Source organism: Mauremys reevesii, linkage group 12 (genome assembly GCF_016161935.1).
Source record: "Mauremys reevesii isolate NIE-2019 linkage group 12, ASM1616193v1, whole genome shotgun sequence".
In the NCBI taxonomy this organism is placed as follows: Eukaryota; Metazoa; Chordata; order Testudines; family Geoemydidae; genus Mauremys; species Mauremys reevesii.
In genome coordinates, this window is record NC_052634.1 from 10,544,293 (window position 1) to 10,567,129 (window position 22,837).

Below are 22,837 nucleotides of genomic sequence, written 5' to 3' on the forward strand. Positions count from 1 at the left end.
ATCCCACAGTAAAGCTTGTGCATGGCACTGGGATGGGGCTAACTGGAGGCTGGCTTTCATAGAATCATAGAACTTAAGATCAGAAGGGACCATTATGATCATCTAGTCTGACCTCCCGCAAGATGCAGGCCACAAAAAAACCCCCCCCCCTTCTGATAATAATTCTCTCCCTTCTGTTGAGCTGTGTCCCCCCCCCCTGAAAGACTTAAAAGAAGCAGATAATCTCCAGCAAGCCCTCCCCCCCCCCCCATGCTGAGGAAGGCGAAAAAAAGGCAACCCACCACCACCCTACCCTGGAGGAAAGGATTCCCCCTCCCCATGGGACCCCAAATATGAAGCTGAGCTCCGCAAGACTCTCCCAGACAAGAGACTCCAGACAGACACTCAAAAACTTTCACAATCCCACCCAACAATTACCAGTGGTATTACTTATTGACTTTGACTTATTGACTAATCCTATCAATCCATCATATCAAACCATTCCATCCATAAACTTAAGCTTCAAGCAAAGCCTTACCCCCACCCTCCCCCACCTGTTTTCCTGTTGTTTCCTCTCCTGAATTCTGAGAATCCCCTGACCTTCTGACTGCTTCAAACCCCCCATTTCCTAAACTCATCCACTTCCATTTTATATCCATTCCACATTAGTACTTCCTCTCCTAGTACCCCTCTCCCTTCCTTTATATATATCCTCCCTCTTATTTATCATATCATCTCTCCTTTCTCTCAAAATTTTCTCAAACCTCCTCAAAACTTTTTTCACTCCTCAAAGCTCCTCCGAGCTCCTTTTTCCTCGACAGGCTTTCCATTCCTCGGATTCTTCTAGCCCCCCTTCTTTGTTCAACTTCCCTTCTCCAAAACATGAGAATGAACTGCAAATGACTAACAAAATGAGAACTCACCTCCGCTCTCTACACCTCCTACTAGACCTAGCTTAATACTCCTATACATCCTCACCTCTATTTAAATCAGCTTTTTATTTCATTTTAGACATTTATCATTTATATCCATCCCCATCTCATTGTCACTCCATAGTCATCCTCCTTCCAACCCCTCTCCCTCCCCTTTTATAACCCCTTCCCCTTCCAACTAAAAAATCTTCCCCCTAAAACTAAAAACTTATCCTATCCTACCTACTAATACTCCCTCCTTATTACTAATCCCATTTTATCCTCACATCAATTTTCCTCCTGGAACTCTCCGATCCTCTCCCTGGAGGATATCCATCTCCTTCCTATCTCCCTATTAACTTTCTGTGGTCCAACTTCTTTTGGTTCAGTCTCAAGCAGTCTAGATTCAATAACCTGAAAAAGAGTCCAAAACTTCCCAACCCCCCTCCAACCCCAACCTGAACCTCCTAAATCCACCAGCCACCCTTTAGCCACCCCCTTTCAGTTTCCCCCTTCCAGTCCTCCCCTTTTATTTTTTTTTTTCCCCCTTTCTTTTCATTTTTTGGATTCCAGGCTTTGATTGGCTAAACATAGTGGGTCCCATGTTTTTGCAAAATCTAAGCCAGACAAGGTGATCAGACAGCAAGTGTGAAAAATCGGGACAGGTAATAGGCGCCTATATAAGACAAAGCCTCAAATATTGGGACTGTCCCTATAAAATCGGGACATCTGGTCACCTTAAAGCCAGATGTAGTTTGGACCCAGGTAGCAATTGATCTTAACCTCCTGAAGGGATTAGATAAATAGCTCCAGCTTTGTCTACATCTTGGATCCCAGCGGGGGCTATGGGGTGGGTGCGTGGGTCAGAAATGCATGGCATTAAATACTGCATCTCAGTATTCAGAGGGGAAATTGAGGCGCACCTACGAGGAGAGGGTGAGCTTAGCTGCCATGTAACGAAAGTGGCCCGGGCATCAGAAGGTTTTCTTAGCAGCTTGATATACCAAAACGCTTGGCTTTGCAATGGATTTCCCACCAAGAGATAACCAGCGATGTGCCTGCCCGCTACCCTCTAACGACGGAGCTGAGGCCTGTAAACTCAGTTTGTGTAATAGTAGCCCAGCTTGCTGCTGGGTCAAAGTCCAGTCCCGGCACTGTAATAAGAACAGCACCTTAGCTAGAAGCCATGCGGCTGCTGTATGCTACAAGCCTTGGTATCACTTGTTTGTACTTAAACTCAGCAGCAGGTTTGCAGTTCACATGCCAGATTGTAACTATCCCTTATTTGTAGAATTATTATTTTTAAAGTAACTCTGGATGCTTTGGAGTGAAGAGGGAAATCGTTGTCTCTTCCCCATCTTTTCCCTTGAAAAGAATTGGATATACCCCTCTAAAAGTCAAAGACCTGTTCCATTAGGAAATCAGCCTTCGTTCCTGCTTTGCCTAGGAGCCGTGTGGATGAAATATTAAGCACCGGGGCAGGAATGACACTGTTACAGCAGGCGTAATCAGATGAGTAGCTAAAGGTCTGGCATTCTTTGGGGACACTTGTGATTGATCAGCCCCTGCAAAAATAAATAACCCGGCTCTTTGGAGCTATGTAGCAATTTTAAATATTTAATCTGTATCTATGTGAAGGATAAATCCTCACCGGGCGCTCATGACTCTGATTCTGTGAGTGAATTTATCACACACTCCCTTGCGGGGACTCCAGGTCCAATGGATAGATATTGGCCATGGAATTTCAAATTCTCGTCCCGTCATTATCTTGCCGAGGCATGCGAGGGAACAGGTCCGGTTATCAGCCTCGCTTGGGGTGTTCTGACTCAAAAAAGGCTGATGGGGAGGCCGAGAGCTGGAACTCACCTCCGGCATCAGTCACAACGCAGGAGCATGGTGAGAGTAAGGAATGCCCAGGAATGTGCCGCTGCAGAAAATACAGCAAGGGACGGTTCTTGCCCTAGGACGTTCCCTGGAGTGTTAAGTGAAGTAGAAAGGTGGGGCCGGAACTGCTGGGTCTGGCTCCGAATTTCTCCATCCTTCAGCGGTGTTGGGTACTGAGTTTGTAGTTCAGGGCCCTGTCTGCTGCACAGCAGTGCAGTGGTTAGATGCTGGAACTTTCCCGGATGTTGGGCTGAATAGATTAACATGAGCGACGCAGCTGGGTCTTCCCAACTGGAAGGTCCCTGGTGCTGCTGTGTAGAAGAACAGAAGCTGTGGGGTTCACGCTCACCGCTGTACATTTCCTTGTGCTCCCGTGTGAAAGGGCACTATGGTTGCATCTCCCAGATGTTGCTGGGTAGAAGAACAGGCTGGACAGCTGGGTTTCACAGCTGTAAGCTCCCTCAGCTACTGTGCTGCCGAGTATAACGAGGGACGCAGTGGTGTCTCATAGCAGGAAGTTCTGCGTTTTGCACCAGAACAGACACAATTGTGTCTTAGAGCTGGAAGTTTTCAGGGGGAGCAGGGGGTCATTCAGGGATAGATCTGAAATTGGAAAAATCCTCAAATTGTCTTGCTAAGGGAAGTGTTAGCTGAGCAGGCAAGAACAGATAGCTCGGTTGCAGTTCACATAGCACTGTGACCTTCAAGGCACCAGCAAATAATGGTACTAGAGGAGCTGCATTTGCAGACTAATTAAAGCAACTTCTCCCATCCAGGGTATTTCCAGCTTTTCGCCTGAACATCCCAGGAGATGGTACGGTGGTCAGCGGATGTGGTGGCAGGTGATATTAATAGCAACTTTTGCATGTGGTGCAGAAAGTTGTTTAATTTGTTTCCTTGGCTTTGAGGCTTGTTTTAGGCTGGGAAGCCAACAGCAGCTCATGGCTGATCCAGAGTGATTTTTGCTAAAGAGGGCTACGGATGGAGAGGTTGGATTGTTCCATTCTGCCCTCTTCTCCAGAAAGGGAGCAGATGGTCCCTTCTTTGTGTGTGGGTATGATACTCAAACAGTTGCAATTTGCGCTGGCTGGTGGACTTTCTCCACCCCCTTGTGCTCTAATGGGGGAGGGATAGCTCAGTGCTAAACCCAGGGTTGTGAGTTCAATCCTTGAGGGGGCCACTTAGGGATCTGGGGCAAAATCAGTATTTGGTCCTGCTAGAGAAGGCAGGGGGCTGGACTCAATGACCTTTCGGGGTCCCTTCCAGTTCTATGAGATAGGTATATCTCCATATATTATAGGTCATGGGCTGGAGCACATGGTCTCAGGCCATTGGAGCTGTAAGGGATTTAGGGGAACAGGAAATGGTTTAATCTCCTACAGGGCAAAGGTATGGGAGGCAACAGGGCTTGTCTAGACAAGGGAAATTTGCCCTGGTTCAACTACCTTGTTGTTAGGCCTGTGCAAACTCCTCACATAAATGGGGTTGCACTAGTGTGAAAATAGGGTTTCTGCCTGGTAACTGCACCAGTGCAGTGCATTTACATTGGGAGTTTGCACTGGTGTGCAACCTCTCCACCTCCCCTCCCTGCATGAACAAGCCAGCTGCCAGGTATACACAGGGCTGGGACAAGATGCGGAGTGAACGAGACTGAAGGGGGATCTCGGTGATGGCTTGATGTCTCACTTTACTGGAGTGACAACTGACAGGCAGAGATGGTGTGTGTGTGTGTGTAGCTGCAGAGACTGGGTGTCTGTTGACATGCTGTGCATTTTCAGAGAGCAGAGCAAGCGTGAAGTTACTCTGAATTAAGGGCTTTTCTATTGCTAGCTAAAATTACAGGTGGAGCTGGCAGTAATGCTTATAATTAAAGTTGCTTAACATTTTCCATTATAAGTCCCTGTTTCTGAACTTTAACCATTCAGGCTGAAATTTTCCAAGCTTGCTCCCTGCCTGAGGCTGAATTTTTTGTAGACGGCATCAGCAAAACGATTCAGCCATTTCTGAGATAAAGGTTCAGAGAAAATAGGTGGTTTTGCTGATGTTAAAAATTTCCCCCAACTGTTCATTTTATTTGAAAAGCTCGAATGCTTCCACGCTTTGCAGGATGAACTTGAAATTTGGCAGGAATATAGTCCTGCGGTCAGAGAGGTGCCTTTTGCTGTCCCTGTGGAACTCCATCCAGATCTGGCAGAGCTATAATTCTCTTAAAATTATCTTTTGCACATGCTTAATGTGGCTTGCTGCTAAACTCTTTGAACTTTCCATCTGCACTGAGCATGCTCTAATGCCACACCACTCTTGTGTTCCAGCTGCGTGCCAGAGAACCTTTATCCTGGCTTTCTCTAAGTTAGAAGGGTTTGACTTGGCAATCTTAATGTTCTTCTAATGTAGTTTTGATATCTTTGTAGGGAGATGTTGGGTACTCTCATGATTAAGGCAGAGAATCACCAGAGAAATTTTTTGGGCTGTGACTTGTGACAACTGATTTAACAGAAAAGCAAAGGAGGGGAGCTGTTAACAGAATGCCAATAATTTTATGAGCTTCCCAAATAACAAATCCTCCTCCCCTGAAATGCAATGATAACGTTTAACAATTGCCTTAGATCAGGGATGGCCAACCTGAGCCTGAGAAGGAGCCAAAATTTAACAGTGTACATTACCAAAGGGCCACAGTAATACCTCAGCAGCCCCCCATCAGCTCCTCCCCTCCCCGTTCTCAGTGCCTCCCGCCCACTGGCAGCCCTGCCAATCAGCGCCTCCCCCTCCCTCCCCACACGTGCTGATCAGATGTTTCGTGGCATGCAGGAGGCTCTGGGGGGAGAGGGGTAGGAGCAAGGGCACGGCAGGCTCAGGGGAGGGGGCAGGAAGGGGTGGAGTGGAGGCAGGGCCTGTGGCAGAGCCAGGGGTTGAGCAGTGAGCACCCCCCAGCACAATGGAAAGTTGGCACCTGTAGCTCCAGCCCCGGAGTCGGTGCCTATACAAGGAGCCGCATATTAACTTCTGAAGAGCCACAGGCTGGCCACCCCTGCGTTAGATATTTGCAGTCAGATGACCTCAGTGTTTGTAACATTTGAGCCATTTCCTGTAGGACAATACAAGGCAATAGAGCAGATGTGCAGATAAATGTATCTATTTTAGCTTAGGTGAAACTGGCAAGTTTTTTTTGAAGGTAACGACTTAGCAGCAGCCGGTCACCCACCTGAGGCAGGGGGAATTCTCTCTTCCTCTGCGGAATCAATTCACAAAGTCTCCCTTGGGCAGCACGTTCTTCCAGCATTCTCTAATATATACTTTTCTAAAGGTTGGATGGCTACTCTAAGGACATGTGGTTCCCTGGCCCTGTGTGTTACCATGCCTACATCTGTCATGCTTCTGCCTGCTTTTGTATGTACAGTTAATGCGAAGCAGCCAGACTATGCATTGCCCTAAGAGATAGTGGATTTACACTCTGTGCAATCAGCTCTTGTTGCTTTGGAAGCCTCAATAGAGTGAGAATTTCCCCAACGATGCCGTGTGCTTTCCCTTCATGGCATCCCCAAGCAAAAGGCAAAATGAGGCCTTCATGCCAAAGCCAGTTTGATTGGTCCTTCTACGTTAAACAGCCAGTCAGGGGGCTTGAACTGAGTATCACTTGACTGCCATCTGAGCTATTCTGAATGCACTTAAGTACCACTGGTTCCATGTCAAACCAAATCCACACTGTCTGATCCCCCATCCAGTGCTGGAGGTGCTCACTGACAAGGAGAGGGAAAGGGAGACACAGATGTCAGGTTGGATAGAAAGCAAGACAGGTGAAGATGAACTACAGAGAGCTCAAGAAACCTTCCCACCCTACCGAGAAAGGCTTGTAATACGTGTGCTAACACGCATGGGGATACTGGTGAGGAAATAAGGATTACACAAATAGGAGACAAAAACAGATGTTTTCCCTCAAGGACAGTAAGTGAGCAGTAATCACAGACAAACTCCTGTTGAGAGCAGATGGGCATTGGCAGCCACTCTGCAAAGCACCATGAGACTCTCCTCAAACTTTGGACACAAAGAAACATGCTCAGATGAGCATATTGCTTTGGATGTGACAATGGTCTGACAGGACCTTTGCAGCACAACCTCAAGTGGAAAAACTTGTGTAGCATAGAGAACAGCCTGGACATTTACAGGACATAGCGAGAGGTTGCTGGTGTCCAAAATAACGAAAGCTACAAAGATATTTAGGGGCAAATTCATCCCATGGAGTTATGCCTCTGATGCATGCTCCAACTGGTCATGTTTATCATCACAAACAACCCTGAATTTCTCACCAGGCTCAGGCCAAGAGATCATGCAGGATCTATCTGCATTGGATCATCTCCCTTTGCTGCAGGAACCGCTTGGGAAAGCCAAAGGAGGTAGCTAGTGATGTGACAAAACACTTGGGTATGGAAAGGTTCCCTACTAACTCTTCATGATTCAGGGTTTGTGTTTCTACTACGGCGAGCCCGGCACTGAGTAAAGAGCTAGCTAGATGGGAGAGGGGTAGCAGGAGGATAAAGACAAGAGGAGGAACCAAGATTAGAAGGCACAAGAGGCAACGTGGTCTAATGAGCAGGGATTGGGAGACCTGGAGTCCATTCCTTGTTCTGCCACTGACCTCTTGTGCGACCGTGGGTGAGTCACTTAACTTCTGTGCCTGTTTCCTCTGCCGCCTTTTCTCTCTCTGTCTATTTTTGTAAGCTCTTTGAGGCAAGGGCTGGGTCTTGCTGTGAGAATGTACAGCCCCTAGTGCAATGGTACCCCAATCTCAGCTGGGGCCTGTAGACATTTCTGCAATATCAGTAATAATGGGCTGAAGCGCATTTGGTCAGATGAAGAATTGTCTCCTGCTTTGCTCCATCCTTCTGTGATGACACACGATACTGGACTGAGACGCATGGCTCTCGCCCAAGGTAAATAGAGCAGAACCCTGTTACCATCCAGAAAATGGCAGAGCTGGGAGCTCTATGAGAGACCAAGGTGAGAAGAGAGAAACAACAAGCAAACCCAAACAGAGATGGCATGCTGGTCACCAGTGACAGAGAAAGGAAGCCCTAGAACTAGTCCCAAGATCTCTATGCAGGAGGTACAGGGCTGGGCCAGTGCAGTACATCAAAGGGAATATCAGAGGTGGGGAGAGTGCTCTGTTTGGAAGCATTGCTAAAAATTAGTCCTGAATTCACCTTTCCATTGCACTGGTGTCAATCTAGAGTTAACTCCACTGACCTAAGTGGAGTTACGTCGGATTTACATCAGCGCAAGTGAGATCAGACTTTGTTCCGTCTCCAAATGCTGACGCTCAGACCTTTAGACAAAAGTATTAAAAGCAAACATGGTCTCCTGCCTCTGAGATAACTGAGAGCTAGAGGATGCTCTTAAAAGGTTGTAGAATAGGATCCAGGAGGGGTGCTGAAGGAGCTGTTAACAGGTAGCAGGTCTCACCCAAGAGGAGGTTGAAAATGGCTTTTAATGCCCTAGGTCCATGACAGACCATGGACTGCAAGTTGCGGTGATTTGGAGTCCTCAGCTGTCTTCTGTACTTCAGCTTGATGATGTCGTCTTCAACCCATTAGAGACTATGTTCAATTTGCTCCCTCTCTCACTGGCAAAAGCAGGAGTGTATGTATGTGGTGTATGTGTACGAGGCGATATGCACGTCCTTGTTTCTGAGATTGAAATAAAAAGCCAGGTGGGTAGCTGTACCGCTCCGTGGGCCAAACGGACTGCTGCTGTAAAGTCGCTACCCACCCCCCTTGAATCCAATGGAACTTGCTTACGCCAGGAGTGAATTGAGCTTTGTTTGGATTGCAAACCTTCCCACTGATCGTTAAATACTCTCATCAGCAGAGCCCTGATGTGGCAGCCAGATTCCTTGCTCGAGTTTAAATGAGTGATTGCCTCCCTTCTGTGCTCTGTTTGCTGTCTCCATTTCCCTGATCACCAGCAAAGATGAGTATTAAGAAATTCTGCTCCTTGCAGATAATATCCCTCCCCAGGCAGCCCCATCCTATCTGTCTCCAAGTACCATTCCTATAGCTACGTCAGTCCAGCTCTGTCTCTCACTCTCAGAGCCCCAGAGATCAGACTTCCCTCTGTCAGGACCCTTTGGTCTCTCTTGCGCCTGCTTACAACAGGCTCCCAGGAAGGCGTCTTCGCTCTGGTACCGGCTTTCCAAAGAACCCAGCAGCCGGTACTGAGGGCCAAATTTCCCAGGTGCCCAGCTCCTAGACGCTCCCTGTGTTCTGAGGATTCCCCATTGTGCTGCTGGGGGCTTATACGTTTTGAAACTCTACCCCCTTTGCATGGAACCGAAATGGAAGCTGAGCTCTCTTGAAGATCTGAGCCCCATTGGGGTTCCTTCGGAATAGCCTAGGCAATGGCATTGGATCCAACTTTCCCCTCTGGATCCTCGGCTGCTGCCCACTAGGTCCAACCCGCCTTTGAGGTTGGCGGTGGTATGGCACATCTGCATTAGTGTGTCACTGCGGGGATGGCTGCACTGCAATGGGGAGTCAGACCCGAGCCAGCGTGCAGAAAAATAGTAATTTGGGTTCCAGCTCGGGGGTCAAGTGGGCTCGGGAGCCTGGGTTTCCCCCTGACCCAGAGTGTCCACCCTGCTGTTCTTAGCGCTCGAGCCAGGCTGGGAGACTCTTTCCCAGCTGCAGTGTAGACGTGCCTCTAGTGCTAGGTGCTGTACAGACACATAGTGTGAGCCACCCCCTGCCTCAATGAGTTACTCTACATAGACAAGGCAAAGGGTAGGAGGGGAACAAAAGCACAGGGAGGGGAAGCGATTTGCTCACAGTCACACAGCAGGTCAGTGGCAGCGCTAAGAGTAGAACCCAGATCTCTTGCAACCAAATCCAGTGCCCTACCCACTGGGCCATGCTGCCTCAGTTTACATTTAGGATCGTGCCATTATTTTGTTTAGCATCTTATGCTTATCTGACTGCTCATCTGGCACTAAACCCCTTTCTCTTCCTTCACACAATCTGTCTCGTTTCTCTCCTGCGTAGACATCTGTGTCTCTGCAGAATTTTCCTTTGACTCGTGCTGTTTGATTGAATTCTGTAAAGCATTTGGGGGGAGCAGTTTGGAGGGTGGTCCCTCTATAAGATTGCAGGAATTTTTCTCTTATTTGCGTGTTCCTTATATTTGCAAAGCTCGTCTGTGCAGGACACAGAGCTTTCTCAGGCCTTGCCTAAGACTGTGGAATGAAGGACCATCACAAACCACCCCACCTTCTGCTCTAAGTGCAAGGCACAGTTCTCTCTCTGTGTGTGAATATAATATATTTGTGTATAAATCCAAAGCAACACACACTTCTCCTGCGGAGAGGACGAGATAACCATGTGGCAGATGTTAGTTGTGTTGCTTAATGCACAACTAGACGATGCTCAGATACTATGATGATGAGTGCAGTATAAGAACCAGTGTAGACTAGAATACGGGATATTCCTAAATCATCAGTGCACCTTAAAAGAACGTCAATGGACATCACAATGCTTAAATTTCGGCCCTGGCTTAGCCACTGAAGTGCCTGGGTCTGTGTAGGATGTAAAATATGGATATCCTCTGCCCTGAGGAGCAATCTCTTGTGTGAGGAGCCTTGGAGGGTTGGCAAAGACAGAACTCCAAAAGGCATTGCATTGGGGTGGAGTTTATGGTATTGATGCTGATGGGGAATTTTCCTTTGCTTGGTTCAGCACAATTCAGTTTTATAATGTACAGTGAGGCAAGGGAGGATTTATGGACAGAGGCACGTAGCAGTGCCAGTGTTGGCCCGGCTTCTTTGCCAAATGGCGTCCCATGAGTTTAGGAGGATGGAGATGGGTGAGCTGTTCCTCAGAAGACTGAATGGGAGGAGGGGTGCTGGGGCATAGGATGGGATGCTAGAGCCGGCAGAGCAGAGGGAGCAAGTCTCGGGAGGGTATGGGGGGAAGCAATTCCTAGAACCTACATGGGCAGAATTGACTGAGTGGACTCAGCAAGCCGGGGCGGGGGGAAAGGACTGATGTAGATGGGCAGAAGGAGCGAGTGGGCGGAGAGTGGAGAGGCGAGATGAGCTTGCTCCAGCCAGGAAGAGGAGGCGAACGATTCTCAAGCATTGTTTCTGGATTTGATTTGCTCCCAGCTGTTTGCAGCCTTTTCCTGGGTTTGTTTCCTTTCGACAGCGCGCTCTATGTTCTCGGCAACGTTTTTGCTTTGCTGTGATTCTGGGAAGCCATTGGCCCTATGAGATGAGGTTGGCCAAGGTCCCCTCATCCCTCGCTCCTTTCAAGCCAGAAACCATGGCGCGAGCAGCGTGGGAGTCTTTCTCTTCCCCCTTATTTCCTTTGTCTTTCTGCCTCTTGCAATGGATATAAAAAGTATCTTTGATCTCTCGGCTCCTTTTTTCCGTCCCTCTCGCAATCTTTCCTCCTTTTTATGACTGGAATTTTGGAAATGAAGTTAGAGACTGAAAGCACGCATGCAAGTTTGCTCATGAAAGGCAAGGCCTGGGATAAAACAAATTCAACAGCCACCCGGCAAGAAGAAGGGAATTGGAGAGAAAAGGAGGGAAAATAAAGCCCAGATCAAAAAGATAAGCTATTGCCAGAGCTAGCCAGACTGTGCTGCGTATAGAGGCATAGCATGGTGGTAAAATAATTGTGCCCCTCCCGATGAAGTCCTCCACCTCCTTTCTGCCTCGCTAACCCAAGGCTGCCATCCTCCGTTAACTCCCGCAATATCTTATCCACCAGCTCTGGGTCTTTTTCACTGGTGGTGGAGGGGACTTGATTAATTAGAGGAGAGCTCTGTTAGGCAGACACCCCCACTGTATAGGGGGATGGCTGGGAACTATTTAAAGGGATGAAGACGTACAGCAGCAGCTGCTGCCTTCTCTCTCTCTCTCTCTCAGATCATTTTCCACTTAGTGGTTTGGAAATCCATCTTCCCTGTGCGCTTTCCCCCCTGGGGAATTGATAGGGGACCCCTAGAGCGAATAAATAAAGGCCAGGCACATGAGGAGGGCACTGTACAGTCCCGATAGGGATGGTGATTACTGACGGAGGAAATGGGTCAGGTTGGAGGGCAAAGGGATGGCTGTTCACCGACACCACAGGGCGTTAAATCATGGCAGTGCAGTTCCCACAAGCTACTTGCCCTGATGTAGAGCAGGGCGAAGAGGAAATTGGTGTGTGTGTGTGTGTGTGTGTGTGCACACGCATGCGTACGCACACACGCATGTTGGACTATCTCTGGCACAACAGCTCAGAAGCCAACCGATTGCTAGCAAGCCTCTCCCGCACGTCCCCCTTTTGTTTGTAATAGCTCCGCTCGAGGGAATGGGACCCCAGGGGTCGAGGGCTTCCCTGCCTCCAGGACAAATGTAGCCATCTGAGGCTTGCAGCAGAGACAGGCCGCCCGTGTTCCTCGGCTCATTAAAGCGCAGCCTTGCCTTCAAGTGGCACAGGTAATGAATCCTCCGCAGGGTGCCTGCTGGCTTTAATAAGCCAGAATGAGCCACGGAAGAGAATTAACCTGGTAGGATTAGTTTACTCTGCAGCAGGATGCGGTGGATCTCGCCTCTCCACCCGTGCCAGGAATCTTAACGTCTCAGCCTGCCTCTGCAGTGCCCTGCCTGGCAGCACAAAGTGTGTGTGTGAATGGGACCAGGGTATTAAACCAGGACAAGACTGAATCTGATCACATCCAGTGACTGTACTGGAGACAGTGGCGGGTAACTGAAATAAGCGTGCAGCCCTGTGCAGCCTGTATCCTGGATCCCTGCAGAAGGGGCACCCCTTTGTCATGTGCTCCGGGGCCATGACGCAGAAGGCCCAGGGCAGAGCCTGCTACTGGAGGACATCGATGAATCAGCCCTGCTGCTCTCAGACCAATACAGCTCCCTGGGGACACATGATTAAAGGAGTTGGGGTGGAGGCAGCAACCCAGGGCTGATGCATTGAGGACGTAGGCATATTTGACAAATAGCTTGGGGAACTAGACGGCCCTGGGGGGCTGGGAATGGGCCATGGAGCCTTTCATCTCTGTCTCTGTGCTGGCTTTGGAACTTGGTGAGCTGAACGGTGCCCAGGAAGGGTGGCGGCTGCCATTAATTGTGCTCTGGATTAGAGCTTGCCCCAGCTGTGACCAAAAGCTGTGACATTTGTTGGCTCTCTGGAAGGAGTCATTGGGTCTCAGCCTAATTACAAGTGTCCGTGATGTCTTGGTTTGGAGAGGCACTCGGGACTGAGCCGTGGAGGTTGTCCTACCACCTTGGGTCAGGGCTGGAGCACATTGGCAGGGAAGTATGCAGGGGGACGCTTGACTTGCTGCTCTGTGGATCAGTAGAGTACTTCAGTCTCCTTAGCTGGCAGTCCAGTGCCTTTCCCCAGCGAGTATGATTTAACCCTTTGCGGAGTGGCATTGTGTGCTCAGGAGGAGCTGGGGGTAGGACTGCCAAAGTCTTAAATATTACAAAATAGGCCAGGTTAATTTTCATCTGTATATAGTTGAAATGTGGAGTGCTGGGGAGGTAGTCATGCCTAGGAGTTAGAGCACAAGGCTAGGGTCCGGGGTTCCCAGCTCTGCTATTGATGCACTGTGCAACCTTGACCCAAGTTGCTTAGGCCCAAGCTTTCAAATGGGGCCACTAGCTTTGGGTGCCTTGGTGTTCTGGGTGCCAAACTTCATCATCCTTGGGCCTGGTTTTCAGAGGTTCTGAGCACCCGCTGGCCCAAGCTGTCTCAAACTAGGCACCCAAAAGCTAGTGACCATTTTTGAAAAGCTGATGGTTGACCTCCTGGTGGCTCAGTTTCCTCCTCTGTAAAATGGGTGCAGTGACCATACAGTAGCTCCCTGCTGTGCTGGGATGCTCTGTTAACAAAGGCTGATGAAGTGCTTTGAGACTGATGGAGAGAAGTATTTAGTTTTCTAAAACCTATTCGCTGCCTGGCATATATTTCTAGGATCTCTGAGGCCTTGCTTGTCAGCTTTTCTGTGACACTCATCACCAAGACAGTCAAGTCCCTCACAGAGGTAATGGAATTTTCCTCACATGTAGGGGTGTGTATTGTGAACCCCATTGTACGGATGGGAGAACGAAGGAACAGAGATTCAGTGGCTTGTCCAGGGAGACACGGGATGTCAGTGTCAGAGCCAGGATATTATGAATTCCCTTTTGCTCTGGCCAGCATAAACGACCTACAAGCCTGAACCATAGAGAGCCCACTGAGGTCGTCTCTCAGGACCAAAGAAGACCCACGGGGAAGTTTAAGATCCTTCTGGGTTTTGGGTCCTGTGTTGGCCTCGATTCATTGTCTGTGTCCAGGGTGAAAGAGAACAAGTTGCTTGGCCTGGGATGTGTTAAGATTGATCTCTGTTACACACCTTTACATTAATTAGAGGAGAGGGGAGGTGGGGAAAGAAAAGCAGGTCAACCAAGAGCAATCCAGGCAGGCTTAGCCCACCAGAGGCCAGATGTTCCCCCTGCCTTTGCTTTGCACTCCGCGCTACTGCCGGGAGCTGGTTGTGGAGGGCAGGGCTGCGGGTCTGAACAGAGCACACATGCTCGATCTTTCCGGGATTCGCTCCCTGAAAAAGCCTGACTTCCTTTCCCCTTACTCTGGCTTTTATCATGAGCATCTCAGTCATCTGGAGGGAGAAGGGGACTTGAAGGACAACGGGACACGGATAACATCCTCCAAGTGGTTGAAATTAAGGGGTAGGGAAATGGGTGGAGCTGCTTTCTGTGTGAGCCCTGACCTGCCCTAAGCCCTGGTTTATAAAAGCATTTGAGTCCAGATTCAGCGAGCCAGGGAGCTGTGAAGCCCTGCAGTCACGGTACACTTTGTCGGGTATTTTTGCTCTTTTTTAGTAAACAGTCTTGTAATGCAGCCCCCTCCCCTCCCAACCCCCACAGAGCACGTTCCATGGGTGGAGAAGGGGCCTAGTCCGCATAACGTCCCTGGGACTGAGCTGAATTCTTCTGCAGCCACGTCGCACAGGCGTTAGCGCATGTAAGGAGGCTGGGCTGGGGCTAGGAAACAGCAGTTTGATCACACAAACCGGCGGCCGGCGGCCCTGCACTTTGGGAGGGTCCAGCGTAAGGGGTCACTTGTTGTGTGGGTTGGACACACAATTTCTCAACTCTAGAGTGCATGGGGGTGAATATTCAGAGCCTGGAAAGCTCCATTAGATCATGGAGCCCATCTCGCTGCAGACAGTCCCCAAGCAGAGCACATAGAGAGTATTAATCTGATTCCACGCTCGTGCCTTCAGTGTTCCTAGGGAAGTGTCCTAATGGGCCCCCGGCCAGCCCTGGCAAAGCTGAGTGATATGGAGGTGCAGCTGCGGTTTCCTCTAAGCCCACATGGTAAACAGTCCCCTAGTGCTTCTGGCTGTTTCTGAGGCCAATTCCCATCCAGTCTTTCCACTCTGGGGAGGCTGCTCTTGTTTCTCCATCTGCATCAAGCATGCATGCTAATGTGGTGTTCGCGCTGCAAAGAAGCCTCTCCCTGACACGTTCTTTAAGAACAGACGTGGGTTTTGAAAAGCCCTTGATAGCACTGCCTGTGATTAGAATGTAATTAAGAGCCCAGGGCCTTTTATTGGGGCTGATTTGCATATTTTAACATTACCTAAGGACTTTGTTTGTTCCTCCCCTGCACCAATTTGTGTCTTTTTGTAATGGTTGCGGACGGACTGAGTTAAGACCAAGGTATTGCTCCTATCTTGACACCCTGCAAGAAGGAGAGCATAAGAACATGAGAACGGCCATATTGGGTCAGACCAAAGGTCCATCTTGCCCAGTATCCTGTCTTCCAACAGTGGCCAACGCCAGGTGCCCCAGAGGGAATGAATAGAGCAGGTAATCATCAAGTGATCCATCCCCTGTCGCCTATTCCCAGTTTCTGGGAGCAGAAGTTTTGGGGAAGATCTGGTTTTGAGTTAACTTATTCCTATAAAATTAAAGCCCCAAACTCTAGAGCCAGTGGACCTATTCATATTGATAATATTTGTGCTGTAGTTAGCTCCCTTTCTGGATTAGCAAATCACTTGCAAGCCCAGCAGGATTTTCTTAAAATGTCTTCATTGTTCCCTGAAGAGATTTCAGACTACGCTCTGTCAGTGACCTGCCAGCTTCTACTGTTCATGGCGTGTAGTTGGTCGCTCAACTGACAAGGCGTGGTTCATGCTTCCGGATTGGATGGCTGAGATTTTTTTAAATAGCTGAAGAATGAATGATGCTGGTGAAAACTTCCCCTCCTCCCCGTGAAACAGGTTGCAGTGGGGATAGATGTCTGAATCTTCAGTTCGGAAGTGCCGGCCTCTCTCACGTGAGCGAAAGGAGCAAAGATGGTAGCAGCAACAGACTTTTATTCTCTGTGAAGAAGGACACACCATATTTCAATTCAGCCTCCCAGAGTTTGACCAAAAACTCATGAGTCATCTGACTCTGAATAGCAGCACACTGAGCTTCATGCTTTATGCACAAAAATATTAATGGATGTGAATGTGGATTTTGAACCCCCACTATAGGGTGTTTGGATCCGGGGCCCTGAGATGGGTCCATCTCTGAAGTTCAGACCCAGATGTGAGTTTGGAGTTGAAACAGCCACTAAATTATGGAAAGGTGTTTGGTTGGAACAACCAAGTTAGGGGATGCAAGGGATCCTCCATCGCTTCCTGTCTTTAAATCAAGGCTGGAGGTCTTTCTAAAAGAGATGTTACAGCTCAAATGGAAGTTCATTCAGAAATTGTTGGGTGAGGTTCTCTGGCCTGGGTTATGCAGGAGGTCAGACCAATTGATCATAATCGTTTTTTTTCTGGGCTTAAACTATGATCCTGGATGAGACTAGTGATCCATATGGTTGTTATTGTGCTCCATCAGTGTCCAGTGCCAGATGCTTCAAATGCAAGTAACCCTGCAGTAGGTAATTATGAAACAACCTTACCACCAGGGAAGTTTTCTCCTAAACCCCTGTGTTAGTTTGAGGGCCCAGCAAGTCTGCTTGGGGAAGACGGGTAAAGGAGAAGTTTGCTCTGGACCCTCTCTTTGGACCCCCCAAACTGAGTGGCATCGTGACCTGGTGCATGGGGTCACAACTCCTCTCACTCAGTTTCACCTTTGTCATGACAGAAGGGTGGCCAGGCCATACCTGAGGGGTGTTGTAACCCCGTGAGCCAGCTTGCAATGCTATTTCCTCAGATTTGACCTGGCCAGAGGGGCGGCCGGACCAAATTTGAATGAGTGGCATTGCAACCCCATGGCCAGTTCACCATGCCCAGAATGAGGAGCTGGGCCCTAGCCCCACTGGACTGGAGCTACCACTGTGGCATGCGTATGGGGTGGGTTTGCTCTGCCTCTTCCCTGGGCTTCCCCTCAGTGGTAACTTTTTTGGAAGGGGGGCCCTCAGTTTCAGATTTTGTCCCAGGTCCCCCAAAACTTGTGTGCACTCCTGGGGCCCAGAACTACTGGAGCTTTTGGTTCCAGATGTGATTTTAGTGCCTTCTCTCCTGGTCCTCATGCTAAATCTACATCCAGGAAAACATCCCTAGACCTTTCCATCACAACTTCCATGATTCAGTTTATTGGGGTCTCAAGAACAGTGAAGTAAGGTGATTGGTTCCAGTTCAGGGGGGAGGGGGCAGTTTCAGGAAGGAAAGTTTCACTTATTCAACTGCTGCCCCCATCCCTCACTCCATCCTCCTCAGAAAAGCAAGAAAAACAAGCAAATAAAAAAATGAGAGATTTTCTTTCATAAATCCGTTAGGGAATTGAGAGAATATTTGTGCTCCTTGAATAATGGCTCTTGATATGTAATAATATATTATGAATGTTTTGAAGGCCAACATTACATTTATTGTAAATGATACAATCAGTGCTTGGTGTCTCAGCTGATTTAGTCAATTAAGTTTTTAACCTCATGTCTTCAATCTCATCTCTGGCTAATTTAAATGCAGTGATTTTGATGCAAGTGCACCCACCTGTTCATTTATATAGGAATTTGAGTGACCTTGGACCATTCATATATATGAATTTCAGATTTTAAAAAAAAGTGACATGAAAATATTTAATAGCGGTGGTGAGGCAATAAATTGATTGACATTAAGGAGCTGGTGTTTCTGAGTAATCCAAATACAGCAAATGCTGCGATCTTCAAAGCGAAATCACATAGATTAAGGGTTTCTAAAAGGACCGCAGTCTCGCCTCTAATTTCTGGGCAGCAGTTAGTGATGGGAGCAAATGATAGCGTTTAGACATCTAACACTGACGTGTGTGATTCTGCAGTCAGGCAGCTGGGGAAATGCTGCCATTTGCACCCATAGTTAATTGCAAGTGCAAAATGTATAGTTAGTTATTGGTAGCTGAGAAATTGCACCAGGAAAAACAAGGGCTGTTTCTGAAATTCAGGCCCTAAATGTATGTTTATCTTCTTTTCTTGCTAGTTCTAAAGTGAAAAGTTTGGATCAAGGGGAACTCACAGCTATTGTGGTCATAGCATCTCCCAGCAGGTATCACTGTAAGAAATTATGTAAAAGAGCTAGCTATGAGGTGCTGGGATTGCAAGCTATCACTTTAAGAGTGGATGGTTCTTTTGGACCTGCTAGCAGGCGAGGGGGCTCTGTAGCAAAGTGTGCAATGGGAGTCAGTGTGCAAAGAGCCAGATTAAAGCAAGGAGGGTGGGGTGAGTTGCTGCCACAGGGAGCAGCCTGTTTTCTCTCTCTCTGTTACTAGGTTCTTGTGTGTAATTGTTTTGAGTTCTAAGAAGGAAAGTAGTGTTATGCTGCAACCTTCCAGCAAGAGTATATTTTATCTAATTTCTCTATTCGTACGTCGTGAACATACCAGTATCCCCCATCTATTTATTTCTCTTCCAGTGTCTCCCAGCAGAAGCCAGTTGTGAAGATAGCATAGAAGTATTAGCTGTTGGGAAGCTCATAGTTCCTCTAATACTGATCTTCCCCTTGGGCTTCAGCCTGAGCTCTTTACTTTTGTCTCTTGCCAAATTTAGAACCAAGAAATGAAGCTGCTGTTTTCTATTGATGAAATAGAGTGAGATAAACGACCAGGTGCTACTTTGTGGGCTAGTGATGCTTTTTCTGCATGCTTCCAAGATGTGCACGCTCTCCCTCTCAATCTCGCTCTTTCGGGTTTTATTTTTGCTTAGTAGCATTGGAGCAGCCGTTCTACTCTGGGTACAGATCACATATGCATTGCTGGATTTGTGCTGCCAGATGAGAAGCCAGCTCTCCTGTCCAGCAGATCTCTGGCAGGCTGGCTCCAGGTAGCTCGTGCAAATTTTTAACCTGCTCTTTTTTAGGGGTCTTGTTGCTAATTAAAGTAGATTCCATTTGGTATGAGGGATGGGATATTCCATGGTATTGAAGGACTCTTCTTTCTCAAGGCAAATAGAACTGTGCACTGTGGTGTCAGCTCCTACTGGGAGGAGCTTTGCTGCTGTGTGCTTAGTGATCTCTGCTTAGTGTAACTAATACTGTATTAAAATGCTCGTCTATGTGTCATAGGCCTTATACTGTGAACAGATTCTTCTTTAGTTCAAGCCAATTAAGTTTGGAAATGTCAGTCTTACCTTTTTCTGTGTTTCCACTTGGGGCATAATATACCCGGTTGAAAAGTTTTGGCTGCATTTTTTAAAATAAAACCCACTATTTTTAAAGAAAAAAAATCATAAAAAAAATGAAATTATTTTAAAATGGTAAAAAAAAATGAGGGGAAAGATGAATGTCTTTTGTTTCTTTTGACATTTTCAATGGAAAATACCAACCATTTTCTGATCCACTCTTGGACATCAGTTGTACTTGCTATGGACGGATAATACCTCACCGAGGTGTTGAAAGGAGCAATTAGTATTTGGTAGCTCAAAAGCATCAGCTGAACTGGTAAAAAACAAACACAACTTTCCAATTTTTGAAACAATGAAAATTGCTGATGAGACATTTTTGGAAATTTTGTATGAAAATATTGATTTTATTTTTCCAGACAGTTCCGTTGCTCCATATTGGCAGGTACTAAACATTCTTATTAACGTGGATTTTCTTTTGTTGTTGTTCCTTTTACTGCATTGTCCTTTCAAGGGTTATCTCCATTTTGACCTGTGATTGTTTTGTTGCTTACTTGCGATTATGAACTTATCGAACGATTGCCCTAACTATTGGCAGGTGAAGGTCATGCTGCCATCTCTCATTGGAAAGTCTGTTTCCTCTAGATTTTCAGTAAACCCATAGCCCCATTGTCACAGGCTATTAACAATCTGTATACATATAATAGGACACCCAAACACAGCGATATTAACAACATTTATTTGGAGAGAATTCTATTAGAACAATCTCTTTATTTAGCTGTTTCATTGCTAATCTCCCACCCCCTCCTGTTTTTGGATTATAAACTCTTTAGGGCTGGGACCATCTATCTATTTCTCCTGTACTGCACTGTGTATATTTATGAGCTCTACATATAAGGTTAATCATGTAAATTTTAGGAAAAACAAATGGTTAGGATTTAAGGAACGCACAAAGGTACATTCAGCGGGCTGAGATTTATAAATCAGGAGTGACTCCACTGACCCGATTCCAGGTTGACACCAGTGAAAAAGACCGCAGGATTTGGCTGATCCAGTAGAACCCATTCATTTCTTAGATGCTTCTTATTTACACTGCAACTTCTGTCCTGGTCAGGGTTTTCCTGTCCCCTTGCATCTCAGATATGTGTCACTGCTTCCAGCCATCTTCCTCGATCTTCAAGTTGCTGCAATGTTTTCACCAGAGTTTTAGGTCTGATGCTTTTTCAGTTGTGCTCTCGCTCTCCCATCTGTGGGTTTAGACACTGTTCCCTGCCTAGTGTTGCTTTTGGGCTATGTCCCTTTCTACTGCTGATGATATTTGGGAGTGAAAACTTCTGTGCTGGCGGGCTTGGCTTCTAATCAGCTAAGTCATCTGAATGTCAGTCCAGAAAAGACAACAGGTCCCATTTTATTTTTGAACTGCCAGTGGTAAGGTTAGAGTAGTGTCTAGATGCCTGGAGAAGTAGGGTAGTTCCCTTCCTGATAATAAAAGACTTGGGTATCAGAGATCCCTGAAGCTGCCTTTTTTGTACTGTGGAGAATGTGGTGCAGAAAGCTTTGTCTGTGCCATTTTCCTTTAAGCAGCGAATCAGCTGTAGCTCTGGGAATGGAAATTGAAGTGGGTTTTAATCACATGAGCTCTGGAAATATAGGAGATTAAATCTTTTTAAGGAGGGTGGCTAAGCACTTTATTTGCTGTGCTGGAATCTTCAGGGGGTCGGAGACTAGAGAACTAGATTTAAAGCTTTTAAATACTTTCCCTTAAAAAAAAAATCTTCCACAAGGCACAGTTGGACTGGAAAGACTTTAAAGTGATGGTTTAGAGGGGAAAAAAAAGAGGGTGGAATGGAAGGACTTGTAAAAAAAATAGACAATCATGCTGCAACAAGTCATCCCTGGTTCCACTCTAGGAAGAGATTTTACAAATCCAGCATCACAGGTTTACAGATGATAAAGATGTTTCTCCTCCTACAAACTCCCCCTAGCATCTGAAAATCAAGCTGGGTTCTGGCTGGCTCATACACAATGGGCTGGGATAAAGATTCTGCAGGTCACAGTCTGCCCAAAGTTGCGTCTGTGCAATCACAGTGAAGGCTTTGCACAAGCACGACCGAGGGCAGAATTTAGCTCTGGGATTAGAACTGAATAATTGTATTGATGATGGGGGAGCTGGATTGGAGCCCAGCTCTGTTCCACGGCTACGTTTCTTCTGCAGTGCTAACAGGGGTGAAACGTAGCAACGTAACACAAGAATCTGCCTGTTTCTTGGAAACCAACCACAGCAGATAATTCTGCAGCATCAGGCACAACCTGCTACTTTTTGCTTTTCGGGCTTTTTGTGCATCAGCTGTGCCCTTAGCTTTTATACTCCATTGACCCCTCCTGCCTCTGCTCTGCCAAGGATGCCAGCCTTTGGGGCCAGTTAGTCAAATTTTCCCATGAACATCTTCATGCTTTCCCTTTATGCATGGGAGGAACTCCCTGCAAAGCCGCCATCCTATTGTCCTTAAAGCCTGCCTCTCTCACGATGCTTGCAAAACATTTGATAGTGGAGAGGCAGCTAATCTTCCATGACTGTCTCTGTTATTTGTGTGTGTGTGTGTTGTCTCCACCTGCTGTCTCATCATGTGCTTAGATGGTAAGCTCTTGAGACAGGTATTTTCCTTTCATTATGCATGTACAGCACCTAGCACAATGTGGCCTCGGTCTCTGATTGGGGCTTCTAGGGAACAACAACACGAGAGAGCAGGTTGCTGGAATGAGAAGGTACCATTTTTTGCATTGTCACTTTTCTGGTTGCTTCACAGCTCGCACAGGAGAACTGCATGCTTCCAGGTCATATACCAAGCGAGGACAAAACTTCCCTGATTGCATAATTGTCCTTTGACTATTCCTGCACCTTTCTCTGCAGTTTCCACTGTTGTAGAGACCAGACACCGAGGGTTAGGTTCCATTGGTCTGATTCAGCCTGGCAGTTCCTATTCCTGAATAGTCAGTCAGTCTACCGCACTGATTCTTCCAAGGGCCAATGCAGGTTTGTTCCAACAGAACAATCCAAGCCAGTTTTAAGAGATGGGGCTTGCAGCTTTGTATCGGGAAGTCTGTTCCATTGCACAGGCTCAAAGACCTCATGTTCTGGGATTTGCTGCTTGTTTTCAGCTTGCGTTTTGCCAGGGCTGGCCAGAAAACAAGAATTCTGTTCTGCAAAAAAAAAAAAAAATCGAAGGTTTTGACATTTGTTTTCTTTCCGTAGCAGAACTAAACCAAGACTTTCTGAAAATGTTCATGGGGAAACAAGAGCGCCACCCCCCCAGAATAGCCAGCAGCCTAGTGATTAGTGCACTCACCTGGGAGGTGGGAGAACCAGGGTCAGGTTCTTGCTCTCAGTCAGGCAGGGTCAGGAAACATCCATTGGGCTCACGAGAATCAGGAAGAGCAGGGACTGGAACGTGATTCTCCCATGTGCCAGGTGAA

The 22,837-nt window shown here is 47.3% G+C and overlaps 1 protein-coding gene across 6 annotated transcripts in view; it reads left to right on the forward strand.

The window, feature by feature from the left end:
- Nucleotides 1-22,837, forward strand: part of OPCML (opioid binding protein/cell adhesion molecule like) — an 854,468-nt gene that overhangs the window by 45,639 nt on the left and 785,992 nt on the right. The gene's annotated exons all lie outside the window — the stretch shown is intronic.